The 13,948-nt window shown below is 39.9% G+C and overlaps 3 long non-coding RNA genes across 3 annotated transcripts in view; 1 reads left to right on the top strand and 2 right to left on the bottom strand.

Annotated features, from left to right (window-relative positions):
* LOC103280079 (uncharacterized) overlaps window positions 1-13,948 on the top strand; it is a 69,091-nt gene that overhangs the window by 7,140 nt on the left and 48,003 nt on the right. The gene's annotated exons all lie outside the window — the stretch shown is intronic.
* LOC134295973 (uncharacterized) lies at window positions 2,480-5,587 on the bottom strand. The gene is made up of 3 exons (XR_010002507.1): window positions 5,483-5,587; window positions 5,266-5,341; window positions 2,480-3,231 (listed from the first exon to the last, which is right to left on the bottom strand). It is a non-coding gene; the product is annotated as an uncharacterized LOC134295973 (long non-coding RNA).
* Window positions 9,431-13,826, bottom strand: LOC134295521 (uncharacterized). The gene is made up of 2 exons (XR_010002126.1): window positions 12,936-13,826; window positions 9,431-10,026 (listed from the first exon to the last, which is right to left on the bottom strand). It is a non-coding gene; the product is annotated as an uncharacterized LOC134295521 (long non-coding RNA).

The following is a 13,948-nucleotide window of genomic DNA, read 5'->3' on the forward strand; positions in this document are numbered from 1 at the left end:
AACCAGACAGTGGGCAGGATTTCTGAAATACCGTTCCAATAGTTTGTAATTTTTCCCTGAACAGAGCTATTCAACTGACCCAATAGGTTAAACCAATAGCTTCAGAGCATATCTCATCCTTAGCCTGTGCTGCATTTTTGTTGAAGTGTAACTCATTTATCAAGGTACAACTGGAGTACTCCTTGGACTATCTGATATGGGAGTGATAGAGGAGAGACTTAGGGCAGTTTTAGGCGGACACTTTATCCCAGGGTTGATCCAGAGTGTTGAAATGCAGATTGGCTCCAGGATTATTTTGACTGCAAAGGCAGGAAGGAGTCCTGGCTGTCCTGTACTGCTGAACCCATTTTCTCACTGTCAGATAGCCTTCCTTACCATTGTACATCTGTTTTCAATGTAACTGCAGTGACATGGCTAGTATCCACTGCTCTTCATCTGTAGTAACATTAGCCAGGTTTCCATAGGAGGAGAAATGGGGTCCTTTCCTCCTTTCTTCTTTGATCATTCTTGAGTCCCAACTGATGTCAGTCCAGACAATGAGTGACAGACCCTAACCATGCCTTGCCAAGTGGCCACTGCTATGATGAAAACAAGAGGGGACAGTGAGTGCCATCCAGTGTCTCTAGGCAACCCAAGCCCAAGAAATGTGGAATGGACATATAAATACTTGCACATGGTTCCATCATGACTGTTTACATGGGCACAAAGTTGCAGTTTGCTCTAGATTCTTGGGGAAAATTTGGAACAACCCACAACTTTTAAAAATGAGGTTCAAGGTTGCATGAATCCAAATCATGCAGTCACCACAGAAATGGCTTGCTTCCCCCTTCAGGATAAAGAGACAGTGTAGATGTGCCCAAAGTTTTAGGCTGTTGAAGTAAATGGGATAGTATACTATTAGTATACTATTCTGGCCCCTACTACTCAAACCACATTCAGCCCTCCACATTTGTTGAGGATCGGGACAAATGAGGAATGTTAATGAAATGATTACTTACTTTTAACCTTCTCTAAAAATCTCTGACTCTTCTAGCATCCTGGATAAATGTTCTCTTTAGGAATTCCTGGGTCCTCTGGTGACTTATTTATTTATTTATTTATTTATTTACAGCATTTATATTCTGCCCTTCTCACCCCGAAGGGGACTCAGGGTGGATCACATTACACATATAGGCAAACATTCAATGCCTTTTAACATAGAACAAAGACAAGACAAACATAGGCTCCGAGCGGGCCTCTAACTCATGACCTCTTGGTCAGAGTGATTCATTGCAGTGATTCATTGCAGCTGCTCTCCAGCCTACACCACAGCCCGAGCAGGAAATTGACCATACAATTGCTCTGGAGAACCTAGGAGCAAACATACTGATCAAATCTGTGAAGAATCAAATTTGCAAAAGTCAAACACAGAAATATGAAGACCTGACTTTTTGAATTGCCAGGAATAAGCTTTTTTTCTGAAATCCCTGCATGTGCTTTTAAAGTTGTCTTGTAAGTAATGTTTGTTTTAATTTATTTTTTAAAAATGAGATGTTTTATATGTATTTTGATGTAAGATATATGAACACATCCAGTCAGAAGTCCATATTCATGGTTTCTGCATCCATAGGTAAAGGTAAAGATTTTCCCCGACATTTAAGTCTAGTCGTGTCAGACTCTGGGGTTTGGTGCTCATCTCCATTTCTAAGCCAAAGAGCCGGCATTGTCCGTAGACATCTTCAAGGTCAGGTGGCCAACATGACTGCATGGAGCGCTGTTAAGCTTCCTGCCGGAGCGATACCTATTGATTTACTCACATGTACATGTTTTTGAACTGATAGGTTGGAAGAAGCTGGGTCTAACAGCGAGAGCTCACCCCACTCCCCGGATTTGAACCACCAACCTTTCAGTCAGCAAGTTGAGCAGCTCATGGGGGCTCCCATGCATCCATGGATTCAAATGTATTGAAAATGTTATTTAAAACCCCCCAAGTTTTGCCATTTTATATAAAGGGCACCATGTCACTATACCGCTATATAGAATCAAATGTGAGCATCTATAGATTTTGGTATCCACAGAGGATCCTGGAACCAAACCGCTATGAAGGGCTTACTGTAAATGATATAGCGAATTGTAACTTATCTATTGTGTATGTGAGAGAAGAATGACCTGGAGGAGCTAGCAAATTCCTAGAGGACCTTTTCTCCATGGGTGCAGGTGAATAAAACCACAGACATAGATTCTATAGTTATGAAGGTTTTACTGTACATTTTCAAACAAACAAACAAATATCTCTCATTCCCATTAATACGCAAAACCAAACTCAAGTCAAAATTGTCAGCGACTTGAAGGCATCTTATGCTCACTTCAAAGGATTTTTGACCTCATCTTGAGAAACCCCAAGTCCATTGAAAGGCCTTTCTCTTCAGAACGACTTCTCCTTCTCTTTCTCCTCCTTCCTCCTGTTCTTTATTTCCTTCTCCTCCTTTCTTTTTCTTCATTGAAAAGTATCCAAAAGCTGTGGGTATTGCAGTGAGTAGTCATTTAGACAGAGGACCGATGTATAGTTGCAGAGGCACGATTTCTCCAGTATAGAAGGTTTTTAATAGACACATCCATGCCCTCCTAGAGTCTCAGATCTAGAAGAATCTGCAGCAAAGTGGTACAACACTTTAATTGCCATGATTTATCCTAAGAAAGTCCTTGGATTTCTAGTTTGGTGAGGAACTTGGAAGGTGGCGAGAGACTCCCAAGAAAAAGAGGGTTTCACTGTTTTAATTTTGGCACACTAGGCTACCACTTTGGAATGGAAACTGTAGCTCAGATAACTGACGGATGCTCTTCATCAGAGGATATTGAGGACTTCACCAAAACACAAAGCTCTGGATTCTATTAGATGAAATTGTGACTGTTAAAGTGATATCAAATGGATGTAGCTATGGGATTCCTATGTAACAACCTGTTGGCTTCCAGGAACGTAAAGATAGTGATGTGGTCAGAATGTCTTCTCTTGGGAGAAGTATATAGATGGACAAGTCCTCACTGGGCTTTCCATATATGGTGGCGCTAATGCTTACATCCCTTGAGTTGTAAGTTCAGTGAGGTTCATCACACGTTTTGGTTTTGGTTTCTTACAACAGAGCTTTTTAATCTTGGAGCAAGTTCCAATTTTTACTTCATTCTCCCTGCAGATACGGGTTTCACAGGTGCCACCTCGGAAAACACAGCTCAGGGTGACAAAATCCCCATTGCCTGCATGGAAAGAGAGAGAGAATCATTGAACTGTCCTAATGATTGCATAGAATCATAGAGTTGGAAGAGACGTTGTGGGCCACCCAGCCTTCTCCCCTGCAGGCTAAACATGCCGAGCTCTTTAAGCTGCTCCTCATAGGGCTTGTTCTCCAGACCCTTAATCATTTTAGTCGGCCTCCTCTGGACACATTCCAGGTTGTCAACATCTCCTTTAAATTGCGGTGCCCAGAATTGGACACAGTGTGATTTCAGGTGTGGTCTGATCAAGGCCGAATAGAGGGGTAGCATGACTTTCCTGGATCTAGATTTGACTCCTTTTCATTGACAGATTATTGTAGAGAATGGAAAATTCATTTCCTTTCCACATCATCTGTTCCAACTGTCCTGATTCACCAAGAAATGTCCCATTTAATCCATCACCATCTCACTTTTCAGCTGCTTTTAAATATCATATTTTCTCTTTCCACCCACTGCTTTGCCCTCAGCTTATTTCAGTTTTTGCAAAGTGAGTTCAAAGTAGCTTGCTCTCAATTATCTGGGGAAAGAGGCAGAAAAAAAAACTGAGTTGAATTCTTGTCCTTCTCTGTAGATTCAGGCAGAAGCCAACTGCAACAATTTTGCTTGCTAGTTTGTCTGTTTTCCATCATCAATATCTTTTGCCATTGTGCTTAGCCAGCCACATATGTCCAGGTTTCGATCTCTGAAATGTTGACTGGTATGCCACCAAAGCTACCTCTGTCCATACAATGCTTTAACAGTTCAGTGGCTCTTTATATTTGGTTATCCAGGTGTTTTGGACTTCAGCTCCCACAATTCCAAAAATCTGACTGGGCTTTCTGGGAGTAGAAGTCCAAAACACTTGGAGGACCAAAAGTTGAGAACCACTGTTGTAACTGTTATATTACATTGATGGTAACCAGTGAGCATAACTTGGTGTAGTGATTAGAGTCTGGGCCTTAGGAGAACATGGTTCGAATTCTCATACAACCATGGAAAACCGCTATGGTCGTCTTGAACAAGCCATGTTCTCTTAGCCTTAGAAGATGACATACATCCTTTTGCCAAGAAAACCACAGTCAACTTGGGCACATAATAACAATGATAACATATAGGTTTTCACAAGTTCATTAGGTTATTGACCTTGTCCTCTGAAGTCATGTTTCTTAAATTATCTGATGTTATTATATCAGTAATCCCCAAACATTGCTTCTCCAGGTATTTTTTAGACTTCCTGATTACTGACTAAACTGGCTGAACCTTCTGGGAGATAAAAATCCAAAATGCCTAGTAGGTTTCGTATGCTTCTTGCCGATTTTAACGATTGTTTTATTGCTATTGATGTTTTACTGGTATAATTGTTTTATAGTCGTGTTACTGATATTGATTGTTTTATCGGGCTAGGCACCATGTAAGCCGCCCTGAGTCCCTTCGGGGAGATGGGGCGGGGTATAAAAATAAAGTTATTATTATTATTATTATTATTATTATTATTATTATTATTATTATTATTATTATTGGTCTAGTGCCTTTGAACCAACAAATGGTTGCTACCCAAGGTTGTTCCATATCTCCTACAGTGTGAGAAGAAGCATGAAACAAACATGGTTGCTATTTTTTGTGTATTTGAGGACCATGCTGATAGACATCTCTTCTGGGGCTTCCAGTAGAAGAGAGAAGATGCCGGCAAAAAAAAAAAAAAAATCACCCATGAGGTGGTGATGGAGAGGATGGGTCATCAACTGGTTTTTTCACATCCAAGGAATAAATCTTGGATGGTGTTGCATTCCCCCTCATTGAGCAGATAGGAAACTTGGGAATAACTTTTTGATACTAAAAGCTGTTCAGCAATAGAATTTGCTGCTGCCTGGAAGTGTGGTAAAGTCTCCTTCTCTTGAAGTTTCTAACCAGAGTCTGGATAATAGCCATCTATGGGGAATGCTTAAGTTGGATTTCCTGCATAAAAAGTCATATTGGATGGCATTTGAAGTCTTTTCCAGTTCTGTGACCCTATGATTAGCTGGCGGGTATTTTTACCTGTACTGGGCAGGGAGGCCAAGAAGAGACTGGCAAAGAGAAGGCAAAATATCTTCATGGCTCTTTGTGTGACAATCTAAAAGGTAAAAGATAAAAGTAAGTTTCACAACGTGAAATTATTGAGCTGTTCTGGAGCTCTTAAGGTTCTCTGTCCTTTTATGATTCTACTGATATGGTTTCTGTTTATTTGAGTAAACAATTCTTTTCCAAAACTCACTGGCGTCAGAAACAGAAGGAAGGATTTGATGTTTCTTCATGGTCTTTAGGTCTCTTCTCAGTTCTGTGTTCTACAACTACATCATAATAGGAAGACTTCCAATGTTCTAGATAGAGCAAGTGGAAGGGAACCTTAGTGCCAGCTGTTTTAATCTATGGGTCAAATGTTAAATCTGCTCTGGTTTTTAGTCTGAACTTTAAAGAGTGACCTGAGATTTGAAACCTTTTCTGAACATAGGATTTAAAGTTTAAACTAAAACCCAGAGAGAATGTGCTGCCCAACTAACATGGAAATCACCTAACTGTCCTAAAGGCATGAGATCTTTTCTGATCATGAAGCTAAGAAGGATCAGCCCTGGTTTGTACTTTGATAGGAGGCTGACAACAAATACCAGGTGCTGTGGGCTATATTTCAGAGGAAGGAACTGATAAAAATGCCTTTGAGGATTCCTTACCCAAGAAACCCCTATGAAATTCATGGTATTCCCATAAGTTGACCAGTGACGTGAAAGCACTTACACACTATATATGTTTGCTTACTATGGCCCAATTACACCAAGGGCACCAGGTCCCATCTGATCTTAGAAGTTAAGCAGGGTCAATTGTGTATAGAACTGTGATGGGAACCATTTATATCAGGGGCTGTAGACTGTATTTCAGAGGAAGGAGCTGATAAAATCACAGAGTAGTCCTTGCTTTAAGGAAATAATATCATAAGTCAATAGGCAACTTAAAGGCACATGTGATAGTTCACCCTTTTCTTAGTTCTGCTTTTCATAGCTTTCGGTTTTCGTGGTCAACTGTGATCTGAATACCAAAATCCATGGAGGCTTATCTCATGATATACAATGGAATAGTAAAACAGTTCCCTCTATACAATGTCAAAAACAAGATTCCATCATGGATGGTGGAATCTGTGGATGCAGAATCTGTTAGTATGGAAGGCTAACAGTATTGGGCAGAAGGGGGGATAAGGAAGTAGTTTTCAAAATATTTTTCTTCATAGGAGATAAAATACACAAGTGATTTTAAATACATAAAACTAAAAACTACTCCAGATGCACTGCTGTAAGACTACAACTAAGAGGGCTATCCAGAAAGTAGATTACGTTTTGGAATTAAAAATGAACAAAGTATAGGAGAAAACATTTACCATATGCAGTTGAAAACCTCACCCAAATACCACATCTCACATAGTCGCCATTCAAATCTAGGCACTTACCATAGCGATGAATGAGCTTTGCAACTCCTTCCCCACTAAATTCTGCCACTTGTGTCCTCAACCACTTGTTTCCAACAATGGGGGCTTGGCTGGCAACACAGCGTTTTGGCAACGCTGTGCAGCTGCGGGAAGGGGTGACCGGCTGGTTGAGGGCGCAAGCGGCAGAATTTAGTGGGGAAGGAGTTGCAAAGCTCATTCATTGCTACGGTAAGTGCCTAGATTTGAATGGCAACTACGTGAGATGTGATATTTGGGTGTGGCTTTCAACTGCATATGGTAAATGTTTTCTCCTATACTTTGTTCATTTTTAATTCCAAAACGTAATCTCCTTTCTGGATAGCCCTCGTAAATAGCCATTAAAAATAACAAAACAAAAAGACAAAATGAAACACACCTGAACCCACCCATACACATACACAACAAAATACAAACCAACAAGAAACAGATGTACACATTTCACACTCTCTATTTTATGCTTATAAACCCTTATTAGTCTACTCCCGTTTAATAATATTATATAGTCATCTTTCTACTTTTGGTAATACCTGACTAACTCATGAATCCTAGAGTTGATAGATGCCTCCAAGGTAACAAGCAAGTCCCAATCTTTGGTCAAAGATTTAAAGTAATATAGATAAAGACATTCACTGGTAGTTTTGGAATGCACCCCATGGATAATGGTGGATGGTATTGTATATACATTCCCTCACACTATATCATAGTATCATTCACCTCAACTAGAAATGCAACATATGACCTAAAGGATCCTCAATATCTTTCTCAGTATTGTGCTCACATTGGAGAATCTTGAGATGTATCAAGATGCCCTTTCTCTTCAGTCGGTGGTGGCAGTGGGTATTCTCTGGGTTTTAGTCTGAGCAATATTGTTCCTTGAAGACATTCTTACTCAAGTTGTATGATGTGGTGAACTGTCCATATTTTACTATAACGTTACAGGGATTAGTACTTAATAGTTATCCTATTTGCATAGTTTTCCAGGAAACTCAGCATGGATCTCCAGCCAATGGTTCCAGCAATGGTACTAGTCTGTGGATCATCACTTTTGAGTAGCACGACTTTAAAGTTGAGACCAGGATATGGGATACCTGGTTTACCAGTTGTACATGTGAAAATGATCTTGGGATTACTGTTGATCCTAAATGGAATGTGTGATATTGCAGCAAAGAAGCCAAATGATATTTTAACCAATTTTAACTTGAAATGTTTCCTAATCAAAGGAAATAATAGTCACACTATATTCTGCACTATTCAGTCTTCAGCTGGTGATGGGAATTTAGTTCTGGGTACCTCATTTTAAGAAGGGTTAAGACAGTTTGGAGCACATTCGGAGAACCACAAGGATGATCAGAAGGATGGAGAACAAAACATATGAAGGAAGGCTGAAGGAACTAGATTTGTCTGGCTTGAGGAAGAGAAGACTGAAGGGTTATATGACTGAACCCTTTAGATATCTAAAGGATATAGCAGAGAAGGAGGGGCAGGGTCTAATGGTTTTAAGTTACAGGAGGGCAGATGTCAATACAACATTAGAAGGAGCACCTTGATAGAAAGAGTGGTTCAGCAATCAAACCAATTGCTTAGGGATGTGGTAGGTCTCAATCTTTAGATGTCTTCCAAAATACGCCGGACAGCTCCTTGCTGGGGATGCTTTACCTCAGGGGTCCCCAAACTAAGGCCCGGGGGCCGGATGCGGCCCTCCAAGGTCATTCACCTGGCCCCCGCCCTCAGTTTTATAATATAATATTTTTATATCAGTTTTAATAATATAATATATTGTATATACATATAATATTGATAATAATCTTATGTTATACAGTATAGTACTAATAGTAATACATATAATAATATTAATTATATGTTATATATTATATATTATATAATAGTATAGTGGTATTGTTCAATATAGTAATATATCATGCTAATATTGTGTTATGCTAATAATATAATATATTGTATATACATATAATATTGATAATAATATGTTATACAATATAATACTAATAATAATACCATATAATAATTATATGTTATATATTACATATTATATAATAGTATAGTGGTATAGTTCAATATAGTAATATATAATGCTAATATTGTGTTATGCTAATAATATAATATATTGTATGTACATACAGCTGCTCTGAGTCCCCTTCGTGGTGAGAAGGGTGGGATATAAATGTAGTAAATAATTGCAGTAAATATTAATTTTAGACTTAGGCTCGGCCAAAGTCTGACATGACTTGAAGGCACACAACAACAACAACAATCCAAATTAACTTGACTGTCTCATTGGCCAGTAGCAGGCCCACACTTTCCATTGAAATCCTAATAGGTTTATGTTGGTTATAATTGTTTTCATTTTTAAATATTGTATTGTTCCTTCGTTGTTGTTGTTGTTGTTGTTGCACTACAAATAAGACATATGCAGTATGCATAGGAATTTGTTTGTATTTTTTTTTCAAATGATAATTCGGCCCCTCAACAGTCTGAAAGTTTGTGAACCGGCCCTCTGCTTAAAAAGTTTGGGGACCCCTGCTTTACCTGGATATCCTGTACTGATATGAATATGAATCCATATTTTACTATAATGTTACAGATATCCTCTTCTGAGCATAGGAGGTGGACTAGATGGCCCACGAGGCCCTCTCCAACGCTGATTCTATATCTGAATCCTCATACCCAATCATCACTCTACTGACATTGGAATCACCAAGTATCACCAAGTTTAATAAGCAAAGTTCCAGCAACTGCAAGTCTGTTCTGTTTACATTGGTTTTGCTGCCTAGAAAACATCCAAACACCTAGAATTGCCTATTTCAGAAAGCAGCAGCACTCTGCATGAATTGCATGTACAGCACATAGAAATTTTGGCAACAGGCTTTTGTGGTGGTCAATCAATATGGGGAAAACTTTTCAGAAAGCTTCCAAGCTTGCTATATACATTATCCTGGCTGAGCATTTATCGAGCATAACAGGCACCTTGAGACATTAAACAAATGTTCTTGAAGAGTCTTTCCATCTGGCAACTGCAGTGGTGTGAACCCCAAAAGGAAGTCACTGTGTTTTCTCATGTCATTTTGCAACATTTGTTTCACATCAGAGGAGGTTACGTAGAACTTCTCCAAATGGAGCAATGGCCTGTTTTTCCTTCATTCTCTTGTATTGCTTGGGCCAATATTTGCAGCATAGGATGACAGGCTCAAAACAAAACATGCCGCTGGGGATTTCTTCTTCGGAACAGTAGCCCACTCTGCAGTGATGGTGTGGAAGGTCACAGCTTGGTTTCTCATCCACGATTGTTCCTGCCAAAGGGAAGAGGAAGAGAGAGAACTTCTATCATCCAGGAAACAGCTTGGGACATCCCTTTGAAGGACTCCTGAACAAGATTGGATATCTCCTCTGTCCAGTCTGTTCCAGTGAAAAAGGAGCAAATGCATTTCAGAAAACAGCCCATGGCATTAGATGTAGATAAGATGCAGTCATAGAATCATAGAGTTGGAAGAAACCCCAAGGATCACCCAGTCCATCCATCCCCATTCTGCTACACAGGAAGATATAACACTATGTAATAAGATTTTTGTTACTGGGTTATAAATGTCATTTCCTAATTGGTTCTATCATTTTTTTTCCATGTCAGGAGCGACTTGAGAAACTGCAAGTTGCTTCTGGAGTGAGAAAATTGGCCGTCTGCAAGGACGTTGCCCAGGGGATGACCGGATGTTTTTATGTTTTTACCATCCTTGTGGGAGGCTTCTCTCATGTCCCCGCATGGAGCTGGAGCTGACAGAGGGAGCTCATCTACGCTCTCCCCGGGTTGGATTTGAACCTGGCAGCCTTCAGGTCAGTAACCCAACCTTCAAGTCACAAGGCTTTAACCCTCTATGCCACCGGGAGCTCCGACACAGAATAGTGATGAACGTTCACACAAAAATACATAGATATGAACACCGCGTGATGGGGGAAGGGGAGAGGGGACCATAAATACATCAGAAAACAGAGAAAATAAAGAGAAAATCCCTAATACACCATAGGAACAAAGAAAAGGATTTTAAAAAATATATAAAAAATATATATACGTACAGTCATACAATACATCCCTATGCACCCATAGAATATTAAAAATGAGAAGAAGAAAAGAAAAAGAAAAAAAGAAGCAAAAAAAGTAATATAATACTGCAAGTCACTTCTGATGTATGACAATTGGCCGTCTGCAAGGACGTTGCCCTGGGTGCCTGGATGTTTTGACCATCCTTGTGGGAGGCTTCTCTCATGTCCGGGCTGTGGCGCAGGCTGGTTAGCAGCCAGCTGCAACAAATCACTCTGACCAAGAGGTCATGAGTTCGAGGCCCACCCGTGCCTGTGTTTGTCTCTGTCTCTGTTCTATGTTATGGCATTGAATATTTGCCTTTATGTGTGCAATAATAATAATAATAATAATAATAATAATAATAATAATAATAATAATAATAAAACTTTATTTATACCCCACCACCATCTCCCCACGGGGACTCAGGGCGGCTTACATGGGGCAGAGGCCCAAACAACATAGAACAAAACGTAGGCAACATAATAGATATCACCCTATAAAAAGATAAACCAGTAATACAATATATCAATTAAAACAAAAATACAGGATAAAAAATTGCATTTAAAACACATAAATGGTAAAATCATAATAAAAACGGGATAGATTATTAAAAACCCTCTGGGACTGATTAATTAATGACGGTATCTCCAAAGGCCAATATGATCTGCCCTGAGTCCCCTTCGGGGTGAGAAGGGCAGAATATAAATGCTGTAAATAAATAAATAAATAAATAAATAAATAAATGTCCCCACATAAAGCTGGAGCTGATAGAGGGAGCTCATCCGTGCTCTCCCCAGGTTGGTTTCTAACTGGCAACCTTCAGGTCAGCAACCCAACCTTCAAGTCATCAGTCCTGCTCGCACAAGGGTTTAACCCAACGTGCCACTGGGGTTTTATCATAGGAAAAGTTTATTAAACTCCAAAAACTTTGTCTTTACGGGAAGGACATCCTGTTGTAGCACATTTTGTTATAGCTTTTCAATGAATATGTCATAGTCTCAACCAATTCAACCAAGTTTGGGGCAAGCACAGAAATGAAGTTTCTGGATTATAACAACTACCGGCAAGTAAGAACCACACAATTAAACAGCAAATAACACGTTCAAATCAGGAACAGATTTTTTCAAATTTGTTGCATAGTGTAATCGAACATTCCAACAGATAACCATCCAGTTTCTGTTTAAAAGCCTCCAAAGAAAGATACCCCACCATACTCCTAGGAAGTTTTTTTTGACAAGATGTATTCAAAAGGGGGGTTTCTTATGCCTTCTACTAAGGTTAAGAAAGTGTGATTTGTTCAAGATGATCCAGTAGGTTTCGGTGACCATGGCTGAGTGCAGATTTGAATCTTGGACTTCAGAATCATAGTTCAATACTCATGGCACTATGCCATGCTGACTGTCTCATGTATATGTACACTGATTTCTTTGCAAGGATTTTTTTGTGACACAAAAATTGTTGCTTTTGCAAGCAAAATTTTCCACAAAAATATCCCCCAATGCAGAAAAAAAATCTCAGCATTCCCCCCTCCCCCATACACTGTATTTTGACATGTGGATAATTCCTTTCTCAAGGGAAATAAAAATGCTATTGTTTTCATGCTTGTGCATAATTTATTTTTGCAAGAGGTGGGGAACTTCCAGAAGCTTATTTAGCAAACGACTCATTGAAATGCGTACAAGTTGCTTAAAAGTCATTTTCTCCATCTCTCTAGGTGCATCTGCACTATGGAACGAATGCAGTTTGGCACCGGTTTAGCTGCTATGGCTCAATGCTATGGGGTCCTGGGATCTTTAGTGACATGAGGCATGCAAACTCTTTGGCAGAAAAGTCTAAAGACCTTGTAAAACTACAGCTTCCATGATTCTACAGCATTTAACCATGGCAGTTAGAGTGATGGCAAACTGCATTCATACTACAGTATAGATCTGGCATGGGAAAAATTCAGCCCTCCAGGTGTTTTGGACCTAAACTCCCACAATTCCTAACAGCTTACTGACTGTAAGAAATTGTGGGAGTTGAAGTCCAAAACACCTAGAGGTCCGAAGTTTGCCCATGCCTGGTATAGAAGCACCCCCTGTTGAAAATGCATCCAGTTTTTAGCACCATTTTGGAAGATCTTACCTGGAGCAGCCAGAACTATGCCACTTAGAATCAGACCCAGCAATGGCAGCATTGGTCGTGGGAAAGACATCCTCATTGCTGTAAACCAAGAAACACAAGCACCGAATACAAGACTGCAGTGAGAGAATCCAAAATGGCAAGCTTCTTTGTTTATAGAGAGTTGTTTCGGTGGAGCTTGGAGAAGTCCAAGGAGGAGTGTGTCAATGGGTGAGGTTTTCCTTTCCCGGTTTCTCATGGCTTCTGTGTCACTGTGACCTAGAGCAGGCTCTTGAACAATGTAAGAGGGCTGGCATCAAATTCCCCAGCAACAGGTTGCATTATTTATGTCCAGAAAGAGTGGTTTTCAGTGAATAGGGATCACTCTGTCCCAGTGCCTGGTGTAGAAAATCCTTGAGCCTTTAGCTCAGGGTGGGTTGTATCAATCATATGTGATGACAGTTGTAGTAGATTTCTGCCTCCTAAGGGCAAAAAAGAATAGCCCTCTGCAGTATGCCCTTTATTTTCTAAAAGAAAGGATTATTATTTTATAGTGAAAAACACATTTTTGCTATCATCTATCTATGTATCGATTAGGCTTGTGCAATCCAGGTAAACTGCGATTCGTTTCTGTGTCCTGGATTTCAGTGGGGTTTACAATCCATTTTTTGGGAGCTTCCCAGATTCAGGAGGACAGAAATCCTCACTTCCCAGGGCAGGTAAGTAAGAGTAATCTATCCTACACTGGACTTCCTTAAATAAGCCCCTTTTCTCTTGATTTTCAGGCCCTGGAATGGTGCGTTGCCTTTTCCCTCCTTGTGCTTTTCCTTCTAGAGGCTACCTCCCTCTTTCACTCCATTTGTAACTGAAGGCAGATAGTTTTCAACAGCCACAGTTCTGTTGTGCCAAAAAAAAAAAAAAGGAGGCTGAGCCCTTGCTGTTACGGCCATCTGAACAAGCCAGTCTGGCCAGATTAGCCGAAGGTATGTCTGAATTGGTGCACAAACCTACTATCTATTATCTATCTATCTCCTGTA

The sequence above is a fragment of the Anolis carolinensis genome, chromosome 1 (assembly GCF_035594765.1).
Source record: "Anolis carolinensis isolate JA03-04 chromosome 1, rAnoCar3.1.pri, whole genome shotgun sequence".
Lineage (NCBI taxonomy): Eukaryota > Metazoa > Chordata > Lepidosauria > Squamata > Dactyloidae > Anolis > Anolis carolinensis.